Source organism: Rattus rattus, chromosome 5 (assembly GCF_011064425.1).
Source record: "Rattus rattus isolate New Zealand chromosome 5, Rrattus_CSIRO_v1, whole genome shotgun sequence".
In the NCBI taxonomy this organism is placed as follows: Eukaryota; Metazoa; Chordata; class Mammalia; order Rodentia; family Muridae; genus Rattus; species Rattus rattus.
The window spans coordinates 143,201,236-143,212,592 of NC_046158.1; positions in this window are offsets into that span (position 1 = coordinate 143,201,236).

An 11,357-nucleotide genomic window follows, 5' to 3' on the forward strand; every position below is an offset into this window, starting at 1 on the left:
CCACATGCTTAATTCATTAATGTAACTTGACATGATCTGGGGGACAAATTACTAAGAACTTGAGGAAACTTATGGGGCCAAAGGCCCTTTTCCAGTAAGTCTTGGCCTACTTGTTCATCCCTCTTTCTCTGAGGCCCACAGAGTATCACCAATTATCTACCTCAAAGGGTGGCCTAACATCCTCTCTGTGCTTTCAGAATGAAATCAAATTGAAGTTCTTTCCCTTAGAAGCACAGGACCAGGAAGCCTTTTGGGGGCTGTGGAGGAGAGTCAGGCAGGGTGCCTGTGAGACCAGATGCTTGGAACAGACTTCTTCCATGCTGGGTTAGAGATCAGGGAAGAGCACCCCACCCAGCCCCTCTCGCTTTTGTCTCAACTCCTCCCTATTGAGCACCCTAAGGGGCAGCAGAGTGAGTTCCCTGCTAACCCAGGCAGACCCAGCTGCTGAGCAAGGTGGTGGGAGACAGAGGGTCCAGTCCTATTGGGAGCTGGATCCTTTCTCGGGACCAGGATGTGGGGGAGGGAAGAAGGATAATGTGACCATTGTTGTGGGTGCAGATTTGGCTGAAGGTATATTTTTTTCCAGTAACGGGGTTACAGTAAATCTCCAAGTGTTGACATTAAAGCCAGTCCTCCGTTCCTTGGTGAAAATTACACGTGAGGAAAACGGTAAAGCTCCCATTTCTCCATCAACATGGAGACCTGCAATTTTGAAATTGCTGTCACCTGATTATGCATCTGTGGGTGTAGAGACACTCAGCTGAAGGAAACTGCTCTGTCGAAAGTGTTTTAAGTAAGGGAATAAGGCGACTGGATGTTTGTTAATAGAGACGTGTTAGCACTTCTCCTGCAGTCTCAAGCAAAAAAAAAAAAAAAAAAAAAAAAAAAAACCCGCCATGTACAAACGCCCCCGACAGCTTCAAAGAGTGTTTACAGAGCTGATCCCCCTCCCCAGGGGATGGAAGGCTTTTAGGAGCTGGCGGTACAATCTTATCCCAGTGAACACGTAAAGGGTTTGGAACAAGAGCTCAACATGAAGGCCCACCAACTCCAGGTCTAAATGTTAAAAAATTACTAGTCAGTTTGATAAATGCTAGTGTTAAAAAAAAATCCTGTTCCTCAACCTGTAAAAATGGCGTTCACAGTCCCTCAGAACAGCCAGCTTACATGAAGGTCCCAGGTCTTCCTTAGAGATGGAATCTGGCATCCAAACACCACTGCGGCTTCTCTTCCTTCCTGCTTCATCCCACACCAAGGTAGCCTCAACTACGCCCAGATTACATCCAAGACCTACCTATCACCATCCTACAAGTGCCTTCCCTGTAGGCAGAGGAATGCATGTCTGAGCCTGCTGTGTCCTCCAGTGTCAGACACTAGATAATACCCCCATGGGCTTAGGGACATTAAGGTAGGGGAATCCAAGACTCGGAATCCTGAGAACACTCTCTAGAAAAAGATGCGTTCAGTTTTAGAGATTCCTCACAAAGGGTGGAAGATGCAAGGCCAAAGAAGGCAAGCAGTGGCCCTCCAAATCAGAGGCAGGTCTGGGTGTTTCCTCCCCAGGAGCAGGTAGCATAGCTGGGTGTGGGGGCTCATACCTCTAATCCCATCACTCGGAAGGAAGAGATGGGAGGACTGAACAACCAAAGCTAATCTTGATTACATAACAAGTTTGAGGTCAACTGTCTGAAAAAAATAAAAAAGAAAAGAAAAAGCAAAACAAAGCCACAAAAGAAGAAAAGAAGAGGAAAGGAGGAGGAGGAGGAGGAGGAGGAAGAGGAGGAGGAAGAGGAGGAGGAGGAGGAGGAGGAGGAGGAGGAAGAGGACGAGGAAGAGCAGGAGCAGGAAGAAGAAGAGGAGGAGGAGGAGGAGGAGGAGGAGGAGGAGGAGGAGGAGGAGGAGGAGGAGGAGGAGAACAAATCCTTTGCTTCTTTCATACTAGCCATGGACTTAATACAAAGTCAAAGTAGAATAAGAATTGAGGCAGGGGAATTACTTTCAGTCTTTCAGTTAGACCTTAGCCTCAGCTTCTTGGTGAATTCCAGACTAGGGTGACCAACAGAATGAGACCTTATAGGAAGAAAAATAAAATAATAAAAACAAAAGAAATTAAAAACAAAAATAAAAAAAAATTTGAGCCTTTGGTTGCTAAATTGCGAGGGAATCCCAACCTGACAAGACCAGATTCTTTGCATCTGAATGAGCTCAGTCGCAGGCAGAAAGCATCATCACAAAGAACTCCATGGACTCTTAAGCACCCACCGCACCGATAGGGTTATTTTAAGTGTGAAAGATAGACACACCCACTCCTGCCAGCATTCGCATGCTACTGGGCGATGAAAAACTGATAAAGGAGAAACATCAAGCCTGTATGTTCAGGCATAGAAAAAGTACACAGGGTACAGAGAGATTACCTGGTAATTCCATTATTAAGTTATAAACCACTTACATGGCCTGCACCCCACCCTCTCAGTATACACAACGATTGTCAGGCATTTGCTGGAATGAGATGCTTCGTGGGAAAATGTCCAGCAACGAGTTAGCAATGAATGAAAATCAGACCCTTTGATTATTTAATTGGTTTGAGTTGTGCGTTTCATCAGTAGAAAAATCCCACTCATCAGACTTGCTGTGTTTGTGATGTGTGACTAAGCAATAAAGGAGCTCCAAGACCACAGCTCTGTTTCCTGCCCTCCGTCATCCTGACAGGCAGGCCATACACCACACCCGTCTCACAAGAGCCTGTACTTCATTCGTGTTACCGCCCTTTGTCACCAATCCCTGAATGGCCAACAGGACATACTTAATAGTGGAACCATGAAAACAGAATGAACTTCGCCGAGAACCTTGGACCAGTACACCCAGCCCCACTGTGTCTTGCCTACTGTTCAGCAGTTGGGTTTAGATAATGCAATTCTTTGTGGAGACAGGCAGTCCTTCCATCTGTCGGTGTCAGTTATATCCCAGAGCTCCACACAAGGGAAGCAGATGAAGGGATGGGATAAACAAAATGCTCCCCATCCTACCTACAGATGCAGCGTCTAGTGCTCTGTGTGCTTGTGTAGTGAATTATCCCTCAACTTATGTGCCGAGAACACTCATTACTTAATCAGTGACGAAGATGCCAGAATCTTATTTATCACAGTGTCTTTGTTTCTCAAGTTTTCCCAAATGTCATCTATAAATGTTATTAAATATTAAGCTCCTAAGTCGCCTGCATTCATCTTCATCTGCACAGCCACACGGAACACCATTCATTTATCTCTCTGTGAGAAGTTTTTAAACAAGAATGACTTTAGAGAAACACACACACACATACACACACACACACACACACACCACACACACATACACACACATACACACAAACACACACACACCACGCACACACACTACACACACACATCCACACACATCACACACACATACACACACACACATACACACACACACACACATAACACACATACACAACACATACACACACACCACACACACCCACACACACACACCACACACCACACACACAGACATACACAGATACATAGACACATACACACACACACACACACACACACACACACACACTTCCCAGTCCTAGGGTTTTTCCTAGATAAACGAGCGAGTTCCACCTTTCTATCTGTGAAGTTGTCAACTGCCTGTGACAGTTAAACAGCGGGCACAGATGAAAGGATCCAGCTGGGAACAAGCAGAGGGGCTTCATCTGCTGAGTTCTAAACCATTAGGAAAGTAAATCAAACTGAAGGAAAAATTGTTCCTCATTTTCCCACTGAATGGTATCAAGCAACACTTGCTGGAGAAGGGTCTGGGCAACACCGTAAAGCAGTCAGGAGGACCTGCCTACGAAGCAATGATTCACAAACAGATTAGCACATTGGCATGGCTAGCTTCCTCCATCCAACAGTGTGTTGTTCAGCTTCTCTTGCTTGACTGAGATTGTCTGGTCGGCTGCCCTGCATCTTGCCATGGCAGTGCTGGCCTTGTGATGGCTGCAAGGAAACGTTCCACCCAACCCAAGGCTTCTATGCTTGCAATAGTTCAGTGTCTGTCACTTTCTGCTTGGTGGTTGAAGATCTGGCTAAGGTGAGCGCCTGAATTTACAGCTCCTGGGTCAGCAGACTCCCTCACAATGTGAATGAAGTCAGCCAGGCAGAGTGAAACATTCTCAAAATTTGTACCTATAACTATTTTTTTCTTCATAAACATAGTTGTCGTTTTAAGCTAGAAAAACTAAAGTTCTGGTTGAATATCTCTCCAAGAGTAGGGAATGTTCATTGTTCTCTCAGAACATGTGTCAAGTTCACGATCTGCCTCCTTCTTTTCATGCTTTTCCTTCTGAAGCAGTCAAGCAAAAAAGACTGGGCAGACCAGAGAAGTCCAGCGTGCAGTTCAAGAGGCTATGGGAACCATGCTGGCCTGACTAAGAGAGGAGAAACAAATGGTTTCCACTAGGTAGTAGGTAGTCAGGAGCCAGCAGCCATTGCTGGATACAACCTTCCACCCTGCAGACAAACAGCTCTGAGACCCTGGTATGCTGTCTGGCCATGGCTTGATTTCAGATTCTATTAAAGCCTTCCCTATATGGAACCACTGGGCCATCATCTTCTGCTTACTTCTTCAGGCAAGGAAGGTGGCCTCTGCCGTGGTTTGCACTAGCTCCAAAACATTAGCCAGTTACAATCGTGTTCTCCCCCAGTATGACAAGATGCAGAAGTGCCAGGTAGTTACTCTCTTCATGTCCACAAGCATCTGTAGGTTGCCTGCTGTATACAGATGCATAGGATGGTGTGGGAGAACAATCTTGGAGATGGGATCCCACTGTCGATAATGGAAAGTAGGGGTTTCTCCATCCAGCACCTGAGGCCAGGGTCAGAGGTTCCTGTCTCCTTGAATCCAGTTTCCAGTGTTCCTCATCCTGCCAGTTACCTGCCTCAGTCTCTCCAGCCCTGTTTCAGATGAGCCACCCAGTGTCTCTCTCTCTCTCCCCTGCCCCCCCAAAAAAATTCCTAATGAAGGAGCACAAGATCCAAAGGCACTGTGGGGCTGCTCTGTGCCAGGTGGCTCTGATTCGCCTTAGTTATCAGCTGTCCCTCCAGATCCCCAGGTCCCCAGGTCCCCCACACTGTAGCAGCCCTGCTCTCTGAGCTGTTTATCCCTTCTGATCTGAGGGTGTCCTGTCTCCTTCCAATAAGTTCCTGCCATGAGTCACGCCTAAATAGGTATCTCTCTCTCTCTCTCTTTATAACAAACTCCCATTGAGCCTGGACCCTGTACTTATGAGGTGGCAAGCACATTCTCAGATATCACAGGAAGGCTGCCATGTGTCCAAGCAGAGATATCTTTCTCTAAAGAAGTGGGACACAGACAACAAAGAGACTTGCTATAATCCTCTCCTTCCATGTGCCCATGGTAGAACTTCAAGTTGAGCTCACACCGTCCTTGAGCAGATGGAGGCAAACACACTGCCTGCTTCCCTTCCTCTGCTCAAAGCCCAGCTCCAGTCAATGGGTGAACCAACCAGAGGCCTTGAGTTTATTCATCCTTCATCCTTTACTCATCGTAGAAATCAGCTATGGGCCAGGCCTTGAGCCAGACAGCCCACAGGGTGGTCTTCCAACCTCCAAGGATGAAATGGGACAGGAACCTGAGGTTCCTCATGTCCATTGTCCCCAAACAGGAAACATGTAAAGTTGCTAGTGCATAAAATCCCATCCATCCCTTGTGTTTCGTAAACATTGGAGCAGGGCACTGAGCACCTGGAGCTTCCTTTGCTTCTTCTGTAGAAAACCCTCACAGATGAATGTTGGAAGAGCCATGGTAGGCCCTCATGGCCCCCAGAAAGAACTAAAGACTGTAGAAAATTTAGAACCATGAGACACCGAGGGTCCCAGGCTGTGATTGAGTGCTGACTTTGAAGACATTCCCAAACAGTGCTCCTCACTATTGGGCACTGACCCCATTGTCAGTTCCAAGACTTAGGGACACATTTTCTTCTGAAGGTATGGTATCCTTGGCGAATAGCCTTGACACAGTCTCCTGGCGTCAAAGCAGAAGAACTTTGTCCAGCTCAGCCCCTGGCTGTGTCTGCCCGCTCAGCTCTGCACAGGTGTCTGGCTCATGTCCTCCATCGCAGCCCCTCAGTAAGTATCTGCCAAGTCAAGAAGGTAAGGTCTTGCCTCACTGTCTCCTAAACGGGCAGGACTCCCAACTGGCTGAGTAGGTTTCTATGATTTTGGTCCCCCATCCATCTGTTTTGGGAGACACGATGACTAACCACCCACTCTGAATACTGGGCATTGAACCTAGGGTCTCATGCAACTAGACAAATACTCTACCACTAACCCACACCCCCAAACATGGTTCTGCTTTTTTCTTTTTACCATTTATTTTCACTAAGTTGTCTACTCAGCTCTTCAAATCATCCTATCGACTTTAATTCCAATCCTGTCATCTCCGCTCCCCCAAGAAGCTGAGATTACAATACTACAATGCCAAGCTGTGGTAATTAATCTTAATTCTCAACTTCATTGAATTATAAAACCCTAGGGGATTAGGGCTCTGGCCTAATCAAAGGATTAAGCTCTGGCTGAAGTCACAGGATGAGGTCATCACAGCACCACTAGGAGTCCATAGAAGGTATTGGAAGATACTGAGCTGGGCAGTGGTGGCCACACCTTTAATCCCAGCGGTGGGTGTGGGGGCAGATCTCTAAATTTGAGGCCACCCTGGTCCACAGAGTCAGTTCCAGGATAACCAGGGATAACCCTGTTTTGAATAAACCAAAGGAGTAGGAGAAGGAGGAGGTGGAGGAGGAGGAGGAAAAAGAGGTGAAGGAGGAGGAGAAGGAGGTGGAGGAGGAGGAGGATGAGAAGATGGGAAGAAGGATGGGGAGGAGGATGGGGAAGAGGTTGGAGAGAAAGAGGACAGAGAGGAGAAGGAGAAGGAGGAGGAGAAAGATGGGGAGGAGGATGGGGAGGAGGATGGGGAAGAGGTTGGAGAGAAAGAGGACAGAGGGAGAAGAGGAGAAGGAGGAGGAGAAAGGATGGGGGAGGAGGATGGGAAGAGAAGGAGAAGGAGGAGGTGGAAAAGATGGGAGGTGGGGGAGGGAGGAGGAGGAGGAAGAGGGGAGGAGGATGGGGAGGAGGAGGATGGGGAAGAGGTTGGAAAGAAAGAGGACAGAGAGGAGAAGGAGAAGGAGAAGGAGGAGGAGAAAGATGGGGAGGAGGATGGGGAGGAGGAGGACACAGTGGAAGAGGACAAGGAGGAGGTGGAGGAGGTCACTGAAGAGAGGTGTGTCTCACTCTGACCCCTTCCTATTCTCTGTCTCTGCTTCCTGGTTGCTAGGACATGATCTGCTGTGCTCTACCATGTCTTCCCCCTCTACAATGCCAAGCACGCCCTCTGACACTGTGAACAGAAGAAATCCTTCCTCCTTGTGTTGGTAACTCTTCTCCTCCTTGCTGTGATCAAATAGCCAGCTGGAGCAACTTACGGAATGAGACTGTCGCTCAGCTCAGTTTGGGGACGTGGTCTCTCTCAGCGCAGAAGGCACGGCAAGCAGGAGCATGCGGCAGCTGGCACATCACATCTGTTGGTTCTCTGCTGATGCTTTGCTTTTTTATCCAATCCAGGACCCCACATTTAGGGAGAGTCTACACACCTCGCTTAACCCAATCTGTAATCTCCCTCACGAGTGTGCAAGAACAGCATTCTCAACTGGACAAGGTGGTTCTAGACCATCAAGTTGGCAGTATTAATCGTCTCAGGTTGTTTTGGATGGTTGCTATAGTGACCATGAAGCAAACAGTTAGTGGTAAGAGTCTGCCTCCCTAGGAGAACTCCGAGTGTAGGATCTCCATCTCATCGTAACCACTGTGGCCACACATATGTCATGCTAATCAGAGCAGGTTGCAAGGACGAGACTGGAGGGACCAATCCGTAGGGACACCCCAAGCTCCAGCCAAACTGATGACTGTCTGAGGTCCTGGGTGCGTTTCTTCCCCATTGGAGGACCTGACAAGTGGAAGATTGCTTGACTAATTGTAAAGGTCGCCTAACCTCACACCCCACCTGGAATCTTTCAAGAACCCTCCCCACCACACGAGCACCATCAACTGCTCAATCCCCAGAGAAAGCCCCCAGAACACGGCTCTGACAAGAACACCACAACCCAGCAGGAATCTCAACAGTCCGAGAGGTGCCCAGGATCTCACCAACTGTATTTGGAAAGCTTTACCCAACTAACAAACAAGCAAAACTCCCATAAAACCCAAAAGCCACATTAACCATGGTCTCCTAGCTCCCTGGAACACAGAAGCCGCCTGCTCTTCCTCACACAGGGGTCAGAGGAACAGAGGATGGTAGGAAATGTTCTGGCATGTTTATGAGGAAGCTTAAGAGTTAACGGCTCTGTTCACCCCTGAAAAGTTAAGAGAAATAATGGAGAAAACGGGACATCTAAAGAGCCCTTGGGAGTGGGTAGCTTCCCCTCTGCTGTGCCACAGAAGGCATCAAAGGAGCTAGAATTTCTCTCTCCAGCCCCACATGACCCTGACGAACTCCAAGTCAGATATAGGCCTGAGAAGCCGCGTCTCTCTGACCTGGCTTCATTACAACTTTATGCAAAGCTGCGGACAGATGGGGCTCAAAGAGCTGCCAGACGTGGAGCCCAGAGAGGCAGATCAGAGCAGGGATTGGAGGGAGAGGGTCCCCATCGAGGGGGTTTTCAAGATGCCGACGCTATCACATGCCTCTTTAAATTACCTGCAGGATGTGAATGAGGCCTGCCTGGCTCCTTTTCAGGACACACAAGGTCTTGGTGACTTGGCTTGATCAAATGTCATCACACTGATGACAACACCTTGCATGTGGCCTTGTGCGGTGCCATTTTGACAGTGCTGGGAAATGCAAGGCTTCGCTCAAAACTGAAACACTTGGTTTCTGTTAGAGAGTCAGGCTTTGTCCTCCCGTGAGAAGTCAGGTAGGGAAACGGCAAGAATCGGGCAGGTACAAGGCCAGCACTTAAGCTGTTCGTATTGTGCAGGTATAGACTTTTTCCCTCATTCCAACTTTATGAAAATACCTTGCCTTCCCGTGCTAAGGTGTTGGTGCCTCTGTCCTAAGAAGCACCTTGGTCTTCAGCCTCCATTCTGTTTCACGAGAGACACATGGAAGTCAGTTCTGTATCCTCAAGTTAGTGGCTTCGAACTTTCAGCTAAGCAATTTCCTTTCCCACGTCTACCATAGGCCTTTTGTCCCTCTGGCCACCCCTGTCTCTGGGCCTTTCTAAGAGACTCAAGAACCAAATCTGTTTCTGGTTTTTGACTTAGTGGGTCAGGATGTGGAGCTCTGTCGCTGTTTACTAGAGCCTCCTGCTAAGTCTGCCTCACAAGGCCACAAAAGAAGGCCAGGCTGAGTGCTGCCGAGTTGTTCAAGAGCTCTTGGCTCTAAGACTCTGTACCAGGGCTGAGGAGGATGCAACAGCATGGTCCTGTCCTGTCGCTTTATGCTAGGGAGACCTGTGGGCTGCTGGGAATTTAGCCTCCTGTACTGTGCGGAGACAATCAACCCGTTATCCGCCACGACCAGCCATTCTGCAGGTCGGTTTTCCCTTTGCGAGCAGTTGAGGGGCAGACGTGCACGTGTGGATTTTTGTACGTTTGCGTTCCTCATGTTCGGTGCTGCTGTCCTAACAGAGAAAAACAGCAGGCCATTTCCCTCATGCGACATGGGACTACTGGAAAGCTGAGGAGTGGCTAAACAGGGTCTCCTCCGGCTCGGGCTGGACTCTCTAACAGCTCCCCAGCAGACATCCTGAGACACCAAGGGTGCAGCTCGGGACTGAGAGCTGGAATGTTGAAGTCAGTCCGGTTCCAGACATGGCCAGGGAGCCTCCTTAAGGAAACATTGTTTACCTCCCAGCTTCCTTTGTTTTAAATTCTTGTAGGAATAAACCACACCAGAGATGTCAGGGACTTGCAAAGGCCTTCAGATTTAAGGCCAAGTTCCTAACTGCAACACCCCTTTCATCTAGCGGAAACCCAAATGCCCCCTTGGGGTCATGCAAGGTCACAACCTTTTCTTACCAAGCGCTCTTGCTTCGAATCAAGCTGCGGCTGAGCCTCAGGCAGGGTTCAGCTGCATTCCAGCCTAGGCTGACTCTGCTCCCAGGCAAGATCTCTCTTCCTCCTTGACTCTGGGGGCCTTTGGCCAGTGGGAAGTCCGGGGGAAAGTCGCCTCTTGGGGATGACCTTCAAACCTACTCTGAAGTTGGACCCCAAGGCTCTCAAGTAAAATGTATTCCTGCCAAATATTCTAAGAACTAAGTTAATCAAATTCAAAGCTGACGAGTACGGTGTTAGACTCCCAAGGAGGACGTGGAAACAGGTACATGGAAAAACCCAAGCTCAAGAGGCAGACTGGGAACAGTCAGAACTGTGAACTTGACATCACTGCATCTGGCCAGCGTCCTTCTTGAAAGCGTACCATACAGTTCTTTCTCGGCAGCCCACGATCACAGCCTCTTCTGCATTAATGCTGGCAACTCTGTCTCCTGTACCACTTCGGGGCCTGGATCTGGACTGAGATGAGGTAGGAAGCTCTGAACCCCAGGACTTGTCAGCTGCAAATCCCTTTCTTGGACTCCACTAGACTCTCCCAGGCAAGAAGGCAGGCCATACCTTCCTTTCAACTCTCCATGAGATTTAACAGAGAGAGTCCAAACAGAGCTCTTACCTCACCCTGAAATGGGTGGGTGCTGCGTACTGTGCCAAGGGAGCCTGTGCCAGGACCTCAGGGAGCACCAGACCGACATCAGGGATCTCAGGGAGCACCATGACCCAGTCCCCAAGCCTTCTGATTATTTACCAAGAACAAAGAGAAGCAACAGGAAGTAAGAGAAGAGGGCGGGACAAAAATCCCACCCCCACCTGCAACAACCTTTGGACACAGGTGGCTTTATCTAGCTACTTATCAGCCACTGGGACAGCCAGACACACCTTTCCCCAAGGTCTGGAAACCTTTATGTTAACTGGACACCAGTAGACAGAAAAGACAGCATCCGGAAATGCTACGCGTCTGAGAGGGACAGAGGGTAGGCACTTGCTTATGGGTCCTCCTGGCCAAGAGAGAGACCAAGAAGTCAACTTTAGAAGGAATTCTGTAGTCACTGATGTCTTCCGAGCAAGGGATGGGAAATAGTCCTGGATTGTGATGGCTACATCTTCAAGGCCTTGCAGGTGACCACTCCAAAGCACTATGTTGACCAGATATTTCTCCCAGTTACCTTCACAGAATTTTCACTCTCCTACAGGCACACAGAGAACTCAGACCCATAG